Source organism: Schistocerca gregaria, chromosome 4 (assembly GCF_023897955.1).
Source record: "Schistocerca gregaria isolate iqSchGreg1 chromosome 4, iqSchGreg1.2, whole genome shotgun sequence".
Taxonomy (NCBI): Eukaryota; Metazoa; Arthropoda; class Insecta; order Orthoptera; family Acrididae; genus Schistocerca; species Schistocerca gregaria.
In genome coordinates this window covers 293091898-293105146 of record NC_064923.1, presented here as the reverse complement: position 1 = coordinate 293105146, position 13249 = coordinate 293091898, and the positions used below count along the sequence as shown (strand labels likewise).

General features: G+C 42.0%; 1 protein-coding gene and 1 pseudogene across 4 annotated transcripts in view; both read left to right on the top strand.

Moving 5' to 3' along the window:
• The window catches only part of LOC126267419 (very low-density lipoprotein receptor), a 568113-nt gene that overhangs the window by 3376 nt on the left and 551488 nt on the right, over nucleotides 1-13249 (top strand). The gene's annotated exons all lie outside the window — the stretch shown is intronic.
• Nucleotides 12048-12165, top strand: LOC126268479 (5S ribosomal RNA; annotated as a pseudogene).

Sequence of the window (13249 nt, the reverse complement as noted above, 5' to 3'; positions counted from 1 at the left end):
TTCTGACAAAGTTTTATGAATTTGTTTGTAGAAGTATCGACAGTAGAAAATAAAATGTCCTGTGGTGCTTCTCCTGCTCCAAGTCGGCATGTTTGAAGTCCTACCCCCCCCCTTAGTCACAGTTACATGACTCGTTGTGGCCGTACCTAGAGTTAGATGTTTTGTCAGGTACGGACACCAAAACGTCTCCAGTACATTATGTAACAAGCAGTGTGTGTCTAAGTAGTACTGAATGACCAAACAGATGCGGCGTACGTGGTAATTGAAACAGTCACTTGCCTATTTGCATGTAAAAGAAATTTAATTTTGATGCTATCTTTGGCTTGTGTGATTTTGGGCCCCGCCATTAAATCTTGGTTGTTGTATCACAGATCTGTAGTGTAGTGTGAGGTGAATATTTGGTAGTTCGCTAAGGCAATGAATGTAAATGTCAGAGACAGACTCTTCTGTAGCGTAGCCAAACGTTTACTTTCGTGCCATGTTCAAACAGTGTTTGCCGTAAGTAACGCACTTCGTTGCAAAAACTAAAACTGTAAACGAAATTCATGAAACGTTTTAGACGATGATCATCTCTTTGACTCGTATTTTAATGCGTATTATGTATATATGCCGTACATAAATTACGATAAAGGCAAGGGAAAGGTTCAGTACGGCGTAGATGTAACTGGATGTCGGAACACTGTTTGCCGGCCACGCAGCGGCTCTCTCAAAAGGCACCCGGGTGCGTCGCAACCGCGTTTGCCCCCACTCTTTCCTCTCTCGCGTCAGCCGTGGTATAATTATCGCCTGGGCCTGTTTACCGCGGCGCCCCAAGGGCGGGCAGCGCACGATCACTGCCGGGGTGGACCGCTCGCGCACCTGGTCACCTGCTCCATTCAGGCGCGCGCCGCGGCAGTCCAATCCAACACACTGCCGAAAGCAACGGCGGCTACCGCGAAGCTATTCTGGACGGTGGTGCTGCCTGCCTGTCGGGAGCGAATCTGCTGCCTTCAAGGCTGCCGCTGACGTCCGCGCAGCAGCCCGGCCGACGCACGCCAATCCGCGGGTCACTTTGGCCGCTGTGTGTACTCTTTCTGGCTCGTCCGAGGCGCAGCTAGCAAAACTCTGGGTCGTAGCCGGAATCGTAGCTCCCATTGCACCACTAAAGGCCGCTGCACACGCATCGAATTACATCCCGACCGACCGACAAAATTTCGTGGCGGCCTGCAGACGTCTCGACCGACTGCACTGACCGATTACAGTGCTGTGCTGTCGTCATTTGTTTATCCTAAGTTTGTGTTCTTCGAGATCCCTCTTGGTTTTACTTAGAAACAAAAGTTTTCCTTGGCTGTTTTAGAGATAAGGCAAAAACATGAGAGAAACCTGTGGGTAAAGTGACGGCAAGGAAAGGAATTTAACCACGTTCTGTCAGAGACAGCAAAGGACTTGGAAGAGCAGTTGAACGGAATGGATAGTGTCCTGAAAGGAGGATATAAGATGATCATCAACCAGAGCAAAGCGAGGATAATGGAATGTAGTCGAATTAAGTCGGGTGATGCTGAGGGAATTAGATTAGGAAGTGAGACAGTTAAAGTAGTAAAGGAGTTTTGCTATTTGGGGAGCAAAATAAGTGATGGTTGAAGTAGAGGGTATAAAATGTAGACTGGCAATGGCAGGGAAAGCGTTTCGGGAGAAGATAAATTTAACATCGAGTATAGATTTAAGTGTCAGGAAGTCGTTTCTGAAAGTATTTGTTATGGAGTGTAGCCATGTATGGAAGTGAAACATGGACGATAAACAGTTTGTACAAGAAGAGAATAGAAGCTTACGAAATGTGGTGCTACAGAAGAATGAAGATTAGATGGGTAGATCAAATAACTAATGATCTGTTAAATAGAATTGGGAAAAAAGGAGTTTGTGGCACAACTTGACAAAAAGAAGGGGCCTGTTGGTAGGACACGTTCTGTGGCAACAAGGGATCACAAATTTAGCATTGGAGGGCAGTGTGGAGGGTAAAAATCGTAGGATACGAAGAGATGAATACACTAAGCAGATTCAGAAGGATGTAGGTTGCAGTATGTACTGGGAGATGGCGCAGCTTGCACAGGATAGAGTAGCATGGAGATCTACATCAAACCAGTCTCAGGACTGAAGACAACTACTACTACTGTTACTTAAGCACCTGGGACCTGACAACTTTCATAATTATCTAACAACGGATGAAACATGCATTTCGGCGCTGCTGAACATCAAACCATTTATTAAAGATTAAGAATAAAGCCACGAGAGAGGCTCTAAGTTGGAAGGAGAAGCCTCTCTCTCCAGCTTACAGCCTTTAATTTCTAATCAAGATTGCCTCAGATTCACTGCTGTTGTATCCCCACAATCAACTAAAATGGTTCCTGAAACCTGCAACGCGATTTATAGTTGACAGTGGAGGTACACCATGATAAAACAAAATAAATAAAATGGGTGTTCACGTGAACTTCGTTAATTTATCTATGTAGCATAAAAGATGACCTTCAAATCCCACATGTTGCTCTTCATGGTAGCGGGCTTCGACACAGACTTGATTTTTTTAACCCTTGGACCAATGAAACGAGTGTGTTTATTGGATGAACATCAATTAAATGTAGATATGCCGGTTTTTATATTTCTTTCCTGTAAGTATCGGAAACAAAACTTAAAAGCAGGAGGTCGACGGACTTTTTTCTATATGCCATAGGAAACCATTACGAAAGGTGCTTCATTTCTTGCCTCTATATTGCCATACTCCTCGCATGACGTATCCCACAAACATTTGCATTCCTTAAATTTCCCCACGAACTGTGTCCTTAGTTTTGTCCGCCTCGTACACTGTTACGTTTATCAGATCATTTAACCCCGCGCGGTAGCAAAAGACGAACTTTGGTAGGGCGGCTGGCACGATTGCGTTATACACGGCACAGTTTGTTTGGGGGGAGGGTGGTTGGAGGAAATGGTGGCGTATCGGATGTCAGGTGGTTCTACCCAATTTACGTCCCGACATGGAATGTTCGTCGGTCGGTCAAAGCGCCTGCATACGTCCAATATGTAAGTACGTCGGTTAGTGCGTGTGTGGGGCCCTTACGTTTATTCGCCGACGATGCTGTTGCATACAGTCCCCCCAGTATCGTCTGTGGACAAACGCAATGGACTTCAGAAAACTTCTATGTAATTGAAGATGTACCAGTAAATGTTTGTCAAAATTGTATATCTCCGAAAGTTCTTTGCCGCTTGCATCGGTATTTTGTCAAAACGTTGATTTCAAATACGCGCGCAGTTTGGATACGTATTTTAAAACACTCAGCGTGATTCTCAGTAACATCTATAAAAAAAAAAACCTTTGGGGACTTAAGATCAACTGCTGCACGTTCGGCGAGGTACATCATCTGGTGACGTCACATGTTCAACATTAGTCATCCACTTTCGTGGTATCTCCCGACATTTGCTGCTCCCATGTGTCTTACACTGAATTACTAATCTCTCCGTCACCTGCGTCGCTTCGAAAGATTTTAAACGTTAATAAGAATAATCATGTATATAATATATAAACAAATCTTTGATTTATAAAGGGAACCGTTAGTAGCAAAAATATTAAAGTTCTTGACTGATTTACTTCATTATACTCACCTGTTCTTGTGATAAACCTTTGGACGAGCGAAACATTGTTAGTACTCAGGAAAACTGTATATGTGGAGTATCCGATTTTGATCAGATTGCTGATAATATGAATTTACAATAAACAAGGCTGAAGGTCAGATAGGGTGGAGAGGAGATCGACAGATTGTTGGGAGAAAATAGACATGCAAAGCTGGAAGGAGGGGACGCAAAGGGGGAGGGCTCAGCAGGAGGAGGAGGAGGTGGTGGTGGTGTGTGTGTGTGTGTGTGTGTGTGTGTGTGTGTGTGTGTGTGAGAGAGAGAGAGAGAGAGACGAGGTACAGGTACAGGGGGAATTAGAAGAGGGGGTTCAGAAGGCGATGGACAGGGGGAGGAGGATGAGAGGGATGTAGACGGGGTGGAAGAGATGATGATACGGACATATTAGAAACAGGTGATTCTTTTTTTCCATTGAACCAGGTTGAGTCACAGCAACACGTTGCTGGAAGCAGCTAGATCGTTAATAAAACAGTGGATATTTTGTAAATAATGTCGTCTAGACAGGTTAATGCGTTATCAGGTCGTCTCGCCTGCTGAAAGTTTTATAACTAACACTAAAGGAACACACAAACGAGAGGTATTAGTTATTCACCCCTTCGCCACAAAACATGAAAAACTTGAAAAGGTTTAAAACATCTCAGGAAGTTCACTCACCAAAAGAGCGTCCAATGTCGATCACAATCTGTACCCGAAAGGGGCATCGACTGTTAACTTTAACGAAGATGAAATTGCTAGCCCAGAAGTGGCACAAGTGTGAAGGCTTTTTTTCATTTCATGCTTGAAACATACTCTTTAAAATTAAAATATTCATAGTCAAATTATGAAACTCGATTCTCGCAAGTACATTTGCACATTCATAAAATTAGCTTTTAATAGGTGATATGAAGTTAACCAAAATATGACAACAGGGTTTCATTAAAACTTCTTTACAATTATGTCTATACAATACTTGCATGAAACATTAAATATACTTTGTCTTAGCATGCTGTCATGATTAAACAAATTTTATATAAATCTTCTAATTAAGGAGTGTTCACTTCATAAAACTGTGCCCTATGAACTGAAATCCAGCCAAACACTGTAAAGTTTGCTTATTTCTAAACCAGTTTGATTATTCGATTGATATTGTTTGGGGGTATCTCCAGCTTGGAGAGGAGCCAATAACTTGGCCCTAGAGGCACCCCACATTGTTACTTTAGTATTCCCGTAGCATATAGCTACAGAACCAACTCGTGAGGGTGACGTCTTAGACCTCCTGGCAACAAACAGACCTGAACTTATCGAATCAGTTAACGTAGAGGAAGGTATCAGTGATGTTAAGGCTGTGACAGCATCTATGGCGACGGGTCCCACAATGAATGTTAAGAAAGATAGGAAGATGTACTTGCTCAGCAAGGGTGACAGGATACAAATTTCTGAATATCTCAGCAGTCAGCATTCGGTGATGAGGACGAAGATGTGGGGAACAAATGGAAAAAATTCAAAAGCATCTTTCAGTACGCCCTAGAAAAGTAAGTTCCGAGTAAGGTTTTAAGGGACAGGAAAGACCCACCATTGTTTAATAGCTGTTTTAGAAAAAAGCTACATAAACAAAGAACACTTTGTCTCATATTCAAGAGAAGTAAAACCCTAGCTGACAAATAAAAGCTGAACGAAGCGAAAATGAGCGTGAGGAGAGAATTGAGAGAAGCGTTCAATCGTTCTGAAAGTAAGACGTCAACCGACCTGAGTAAACGCCCTGAGAGATTATGGTCGTATGTAAAATCAGTAAGTGGGTCAAAATCATCTATTCATTATCTCAGCGACCACACCGGCATCAAAACGGAATATGACAGAAAGAAGGCCGAAACGCTGAACTTTTCTTCCGAAGTTGTTTCACCGCGGGAGATCGTAACACTGTTCCTCCTTTCAATCGCCGTACGGACGTCGAGATGGCAGATTTTGAGACAATCGATCGCGGAATTGAAAAGCAGTTACAATCGCTCAACTGTGGAAAGGCGTTAGGACCAGATGAGATACCTATAAGACTATCTATAAAGATTATGAGAAAGAACTTGCTCCCTTTCTAGCCGTAACTTATTGTAGACAGCTTGAGCAACGACAGGTACCTAACGAATGGAAAAAACCGCGGGTCATTCCCGTTTTTAAGAAAGGCCGTGAGACAGATCCACACAATTACAGACCTATATCGCTGACGTCAATCTGTTGTAGAATTATGGAACATGTTTTATGCTCAAGAATTATTACGTTTTTGTAAAATGTACATCTATGGATTTCGCAAAGAGATATCCTGCGAAACTCAGCTCGCTCTGTTCATCCATGAGAACCCTAGCCCAGTGGACAACGATGCTGAGGTTGATGCCGTGTGCCTTGGTTTCAGTAAGGCATTTGACGCCGTCTCGTGTTGCCGTTTAATCGAAAAAGTACGAACTTACGGACTATCGGAGCAGTCTTGCGATTGGATTCAAGACATTCTTGCAAACAGAACTCAACACGTCGCTCTTAACGGAACAAAACCCATAGATGTAAAGGTAATATCCGGAGTACAACGTGGAAGTGTGATAGGACCGTTGCTGTTTACGATATATATAAATGATCTAGTAGAAAACGTCAGATGCTATTCGCAGATGATGCAGTTGTCTATAACAAAATAGCAACGCCAGAAGATAGTAAGAATCTGCAAAACGACCAGCACAAAATTGATGAATGGTGCAGACTCTGGCAGTTGACCCTGCGCGTAAATAAATTTAACATAATGCGCATACATAGGAAAAGAAATCCACTACTGTACAGCTACACTACTGATGATAAACAGCTGGAGAAAGTGTCTGCAGGAAAATAGCTAGGCGTAACTATACAGATCGATCTTAAGTGGAATGACCACATAAAACAGATGGTAGGATAAGCAGAAACCAGAATCTGATTCATGGGAAGAATCTTAAGGAAATGTAAATCGTCCACTAAATAAGTGGCATATAAGGCGCTTGTTCGCCAGATTCTTGAGTATTGTTCATCTAAATGGGATCCCTGCCAGGTATGGCTACTAGAGTACATAGAGAAGATCCAACGAAGAATGACACGTTTCCTCACGGGATCGGTTAGCAGGCAAGAGAGCGTTACGAAGTTTCTAAAAAAAATTCTACTGGGAGACGTTACAAGAGGCATGTACCTCACGTAGAGATTTACTATTGAAAATTCGGGCCAACATATTAAATCATTCTCCCCCCCCCCCCCCACACACACACACATATATATATATATATATATATATATATATATATATATATATATATATATATATATATATATACACACACATTTCGCCTATTGACCACGAGGAGAACATTCGCGAGTGGAAAAAGGTTGGATGGATCAGATAGTGATACCGAAAGTACCCTCCGCCACACACCATTAGGTGGCTTGTGGAGTATGATGTAGATGTAGATCTGATGTCATCATAGTTACATATTAAGTGACAAGAATGGTTTATTCTCTAAAAAACGCGGGAAGACTAGGCTAAACTTTACACCTGGTGTAGTGAATGGTAGCTGTCTTTAAATGCAAAAGAATGTCTATAATGAAGATAAAGTTTCCGATAATATTTGATGCAAGGTTCGTGATGGATATCTGGAGCCCATCTCATTGAATATTTGGGGTTAATAAACAGCTGTATGAAATGGGACAATCCCTTAAAATCAATGTTACAGAAAAAGGACTTTTGGAAGTGTTCTTGTGATATTTCAGCGCATCTCTAAATAAAACCGCAGAAAAGATAAATGCGACCGGTACCAAAGTATTCTCCCAGTGTTCGTAATTCATGTCACAGAGCATGATAGATACTCCAGGAATTACGACAAATTACTACGATAGTAATGAATCGGTATACCAAACATGAAGGAGCAACAGTAATCACGAAGCTTAACTTGGGATTAATAAGACGTAGTTAACATGAAAACGTTAAGAAAATTTCGCGAACATGTATTCGAAGAAAGCCGACCGACCACGTTGCTACCACCAGCGTATACCTCGCGTAAGGCTCATGAAAAAAAGTTGACAGAGGGTAGGGTACGAATGGAGTAGGAAACGAAAACGAGAAGATTTCTTCCATACACCTTCCATCACGCACTACACCATAACCTGCGGTCTGTATAAGCAGATACAGATTCCTATACTGTGACTAAATCGTGAAACAAGAGCGTTTCATCAGAAATTGGCTTCGGGAATGCTAAGAACTAACTTTCTGTAAAACTATCAGTGAGCTCATCCTTTCTACTACAAGTACCTGTAATTCTAGAATGCTCATTAACTGCACAATGCAAATCTTCGTATTGCGGGCTTTTTGTTCCATGAGCTTAGCGTAAGGCGCGAAGTAGAGGGCTGACCTACAAGTAATTTTTTTCCCGCCTTTCACCTAGAAAAGTAAATAGATTTCAGAGTATCAGATTTCTATACTGAATGCAAGAACTCGTTTCATTAAAAGAAGTCATTAATATCTTTAATTTCCGATTGTACTGACCCTATGTTAGAGCACTGATCGCCTGCATTGAAAGAATACATCCATCCTTGAAAATTGGTACTATATTGTCGATGGTTAGTGCTCTAACACTGCATTAGTTCAACCCTCAATTACACGAATTGTTACATTGAAAATAGTTGACATTCCGCAACAGATCTGTAAGTGAATTTCGGTAGCTGTTTAACGGAAAATAAAAATGCCCTATACGTAAAGAAAGCAACAGGACAAACGCATTGTCGTAGGAAGCTAGGTGCAGTGTGTAGCACGAACACCTAATTATAATAGAGAATGCAATTTTTCGCGGCGACACTGTTGGTTTTTTCTCTCTGCGTTCGATTTAAATAACCTAAACTGTCTCGAGCGTTTTTCATCTGGAATTAATGTCCAGCAAACATTTACTACCCGTTTATCGTTACAACGCGAAAGCGCTGTAACAGATGTGTATGAAAGGCAGCGTGCTGAATCTCTGTATGAGGGGGGAGGGTACTTGATGTTCGGCTCCTATTTGAGCTAGGAACATAGAAAAGTTCTTGGTTTATCCGGGATCAGTGGCCATTTTGTATAATCGTTCGAAAACCTTACTGTGGCTGTGTTACAGTATATTAAGCAAGGTTTCTACGATTAACCGGAACTGTTGCCCAGGTAAACTGTGCGAATCGATCACTTCCTTTTGAAAAGATTTTAAATGGGCCGAAATTAAAACTCCACTAATGGCATCATTTGTATGTTAACTGTTCTGCTTTCACGTGCAAACACACGCAAAGAACACGTTCTTCTGGGAGATTTCTGAAGGACGCCCCCCCCCCCTTTAATTTTTTACGAATCGGTAAACACTGCACAAAGATAGATAAATAGTCAAAGTATTTTTTTATCGAACAATCTTTATCCGTTGTCGAGATACGATGGTTTAAAGTTCAGTTAAATGTAGGACGTGTAATTCGTTCCTATGTGAATTGAATGCTCGGAAACGGTTCAGAGCAAATCAAATAAATAAAAAAAATTCATTCTTAAGACAGAGTTGAAAACCCGCTTTCAAAAATCTACCTTCTTTCGAATTTTACGTGCAGAATCGATACTTCATTTCAAACTTCTGCGAATTGGTGCAAATTCTGTATGAAGGTAGGCAAATACATGCAATTACTGGTTGTCCTGTTTCCTGTCTTGTGAAAGCTTTATCCGTTGCCACGATATAACCGACATGGTTCGAAAGACAATAAAAAGAACTTATACCGGATAATTCATCGCCAGAGTCAACAAAAATCTGCATAGGTCGCCAAGCTACGGCAATCTAATGTGGAAATTATGCTAGAGTAAAAGTTGTGTACCGGAATGAAAAATGTTCTTATCATAGCACAAAAGGTGAAAATATCGTGGTCAGAATTACGGCTGTAGAAGAGGGGAAGTAGTTTTCATCTTACCTGGCAGCTTCAAAGACATTTACATCAAAACATCTTGACATATTCGCGCTTTTTTACGAGTTAAGCCCACTTACCAAGTGTAATGAGCTCTTAGTTACAAGGTGTTAGCACACCTCCATCTTGCGATTTATGTACTAAACTCAGTGATCTTGCGCCTGAATTGAGAAGATCCACCAGCCGTAGTAAATGTGACATGTGCTTGACACGATGCGTTGCATTACATGACATGGGTATTAATGTTAACCAGTAAAAAGTGCGAAGATGTCAAGTTGTTTTGATTTAGACGTCTTTGAAGCTGCCAGATAAACCGAAAATCTAGTCCCTACTTTTACACCCCTAACTTTGACAACGATATATTCGTCTTTTTTACGCTATGAAAGGAACATTTTTCATTCTGATTTATTCGTTGTTGAAGTGTTCGAAGATACACGGACAGTGGTGTACATAGAGGATAATTAGAAGCAGCAAAGTCGCGATTTATTGCTTTGCATTGTTTTACACTCTCTCTCTCTCTCTCTCTCTCTCTCTCTCTCTCTCTCTCTCTCTCTCTTCTTCGTATACATCATTTCTCAAGTGAGCCTTAAATTTTACAATGTAGGTTTTCACGGCCGGTGTTGGCTTCAGTTAAAACTTCCGGGCTGAGAGGCCATGGTCCATGTAGAAAATTTCCATCTGCGGGAGAAATCTTCTGAGATCGTCCGGACGATCTCAGAAGTGTCTCCCGCAGATCGATACGAAACGTCAGGTGGAAATTTTATACATCGACCACGGCCTCTCAGCCCGGAAGTTTTAACTGAAGGCGTGCTTAAATTCTTAAATTTCGTTATGTTATCGCCCACGGCTGTCCTAATAATAGGTGTCGCTGCCTCTGCTGATGCTAAAGTTCCGGTTTCCACTATCGGCTATTATTTCGCCTTTCTTCTTTGATAGATTTTTCTGGAATAGAGTCCAGGCAGTCTCGGGTGGCCAACCGAGCAGGAGGAAAAAAAGGCGGAACTGACACGGAAAGTGCTGGGTGTGTGACAAGACACTTCAGCTGAGCATTACACAACCAACAATGTTAGGTTTACTTTAACTAGGTCGCATACGTAAACTATGCTCTTTAGTACATCTGTATAATCCACAATGTACCGTATGTTACATAGTGGAGGATACCATAAACCACGACTAATCATTTCCTTTCCTGTTTCATTCGCAAATAGAGTGAGAGAAAAACGACTGTTCATGTGTCTTCGTATGAGCCCTAATGTGTCTCATCTTCGTGGTCCTTACGCAAGATGTAAGATGGCGACAGTAGCATCGTTCCGCCGTAAGCTTCAGGTGCGGTTTTCTGAAGTTTCTCAACAGTGTTCCGGGAGAAGGACGCATTCTTCCTTTCAGGGTAATGTAGAAAGCTTTTAAATGCTGAAGAGTCCTGACCTAGCGATACAGTTATACGTTTAACACATTAGACGCTTGCTGGGAAGAGGCGAGTTTAGTATTACCTCTCGGCCCATCCGATTTTGATTACTGTAGACAGTTAACTAGTTCCAATATAGTGCCATGATGGTGACCTTAATAAGTTCACAACCTAATTTGTGCCGTGACTTCATTCCCCGCCTCAATATTTTCTTCCGGGGTCCTACTACGGAAGTTCTTGTTAGATGTACGTTTTAATCCACCTAATACTCAATAAATTCGAGGATAAGAAGGTGCATGTTGGCATCGATTGTGAACTATGGTATTATTTTGCACACGTCATATCTAGCCGTTTAATTGCATATGGTCAAATGAAACAGTAGTTCGCTATCATATTTAACCGTGAAACTGCGTGCTGTTTCGTTGTGTTCTGCTGGGCTATTTAATTCTGCCGAAGGCAACGTTTTTAATTTTAGACTGGCGGAATTTGAAACTGACCATTCTGAAAGGGACAGCAACATTTCACCCCAGAATCTTTTTATCTCAATTGATACTAATGTTGCACATTTTGGATTACACTAAAAACGCTCATACGGGCGAAATTCCGTTTCTGCGAACAAACCCTTCCCGTAACATATTCTAATAAGCGAGTAGGAAAATTTTTCAGCAGCCTTATTTCACTTGTGTTCACCTGCGAAATATATTTCTTCCAATAATATGCCATATCGGATACCTGCACTTAATACTGAACTGTTGTAACCTATACTTGAAATTTCCGATTTAATATCACACGATCCTGATATTGGGAGGAATGAAATTCGCTCCTGACGTTTGGGTCATTGAGATGCTTACGAAGTCTTTTCTGTTGCTGCTGAAATTTTAATTCAGTTCTTTTTCACTTTTAGACTGAGCCGTGTAAATTTAGTACACCGTTTCTTCCTTGCGGTTTTTCCTGTATGCGCTAGCACGCCTTAAAAAACATAGTATCTGGCACTGTCGACCATATCGAAACACTCTCCAGGTCAGTGAGATTTGAACAGCAGCATATATAGTGCTGTGGCAACGGCCTTGCCGCAGTGGATACACCGGTTCCCGTGAGATCACCGAAGTTAAGCGCTGTCGGGCGTGGTCGGCACTTGGATGGGTGACCATCCGGGCCGCCATGTACTGTTGCCATTTTTCGGGGTGCACTCAGCCTCGTGATGGCAACTGAGGAGCTACTCGACCTAATAGTAGCGACTCCGGTCAAAGAAAACCATCATAACAACCGGGAGAGCGGTGTGCTGACCACACGCTCCTCCTATCCGCATCCTCTTCTGAGAACGACACGGCGGTCGGATGGTCCCGATGGGCCACTTGTGGCCTGAAGACGGAGTGTTTTATATATAGTGCTGTGGTTTTATTTTATGACCGTTTAAATTATTCTTCCTTTCATGTCCAGTTTTACCTCGCAGAGGTCTGGAAACCGTAACTGCTGTATTTGTAAACCAGTTTTTCATAGTTTTGGTCCTGTTAGTAATTTCGTCATCTTTGACTTTTTTACTCTACTTGGCACCCAGCTTGTGCCACTGAGATACTGTCCGTTTTTATATTTAAAAATATCTTACGTAAGTCGTCCTGTGGTTAATTTACCTCGACACTCTAAACAGGTTAGTGTTACAAGCTTTTTGAAATGCTTCCCTGTTGTAGCAAACACCTTGCGACATTATTATGACAATATGAAATTCAAAGCGTTTTCATCTTGCTGATCTCGAATTTTCCATTACGTTGCTCTGACAACTGACTGTCGTCACTTGGTATGGACAATACGGAGTGTCAGTGACAGATAGCCCACATTTGCCTCAGTTTTTTGTGTAGAGGAAGGACGGACGGTTACTGTTTAACGTTCCGGCGACGTCGATGTCATTAGAGACGGAGCACACACTGGGATTAAAAAAGGCTGGGGAAAGAAATATGCAGTGCCGTTTCAAAGGATCCATCCCGGCTTTTGTCTTAATCAGTTTAAGGAAATCGCTGAAAACTTAGGATGGCCGGACGGGGATTTGAACCGTCGCTATCTCAAATGTTGTCTAGGAAAATTCCATGATTTTTAGCTCATAGCTTACGGCTGTCGATAAAGCACAGAGGACGGCGTTAACTCTCCGATACTCAATGGATGCCTCCGCACTAGTGCTCCACCTTTTCCTTAAGACCTAGTGAACAGGTCTGAACCTGTAATGCCACATAGAACCCCATAATGGGTAAGCTGAAGTGCTGTCAG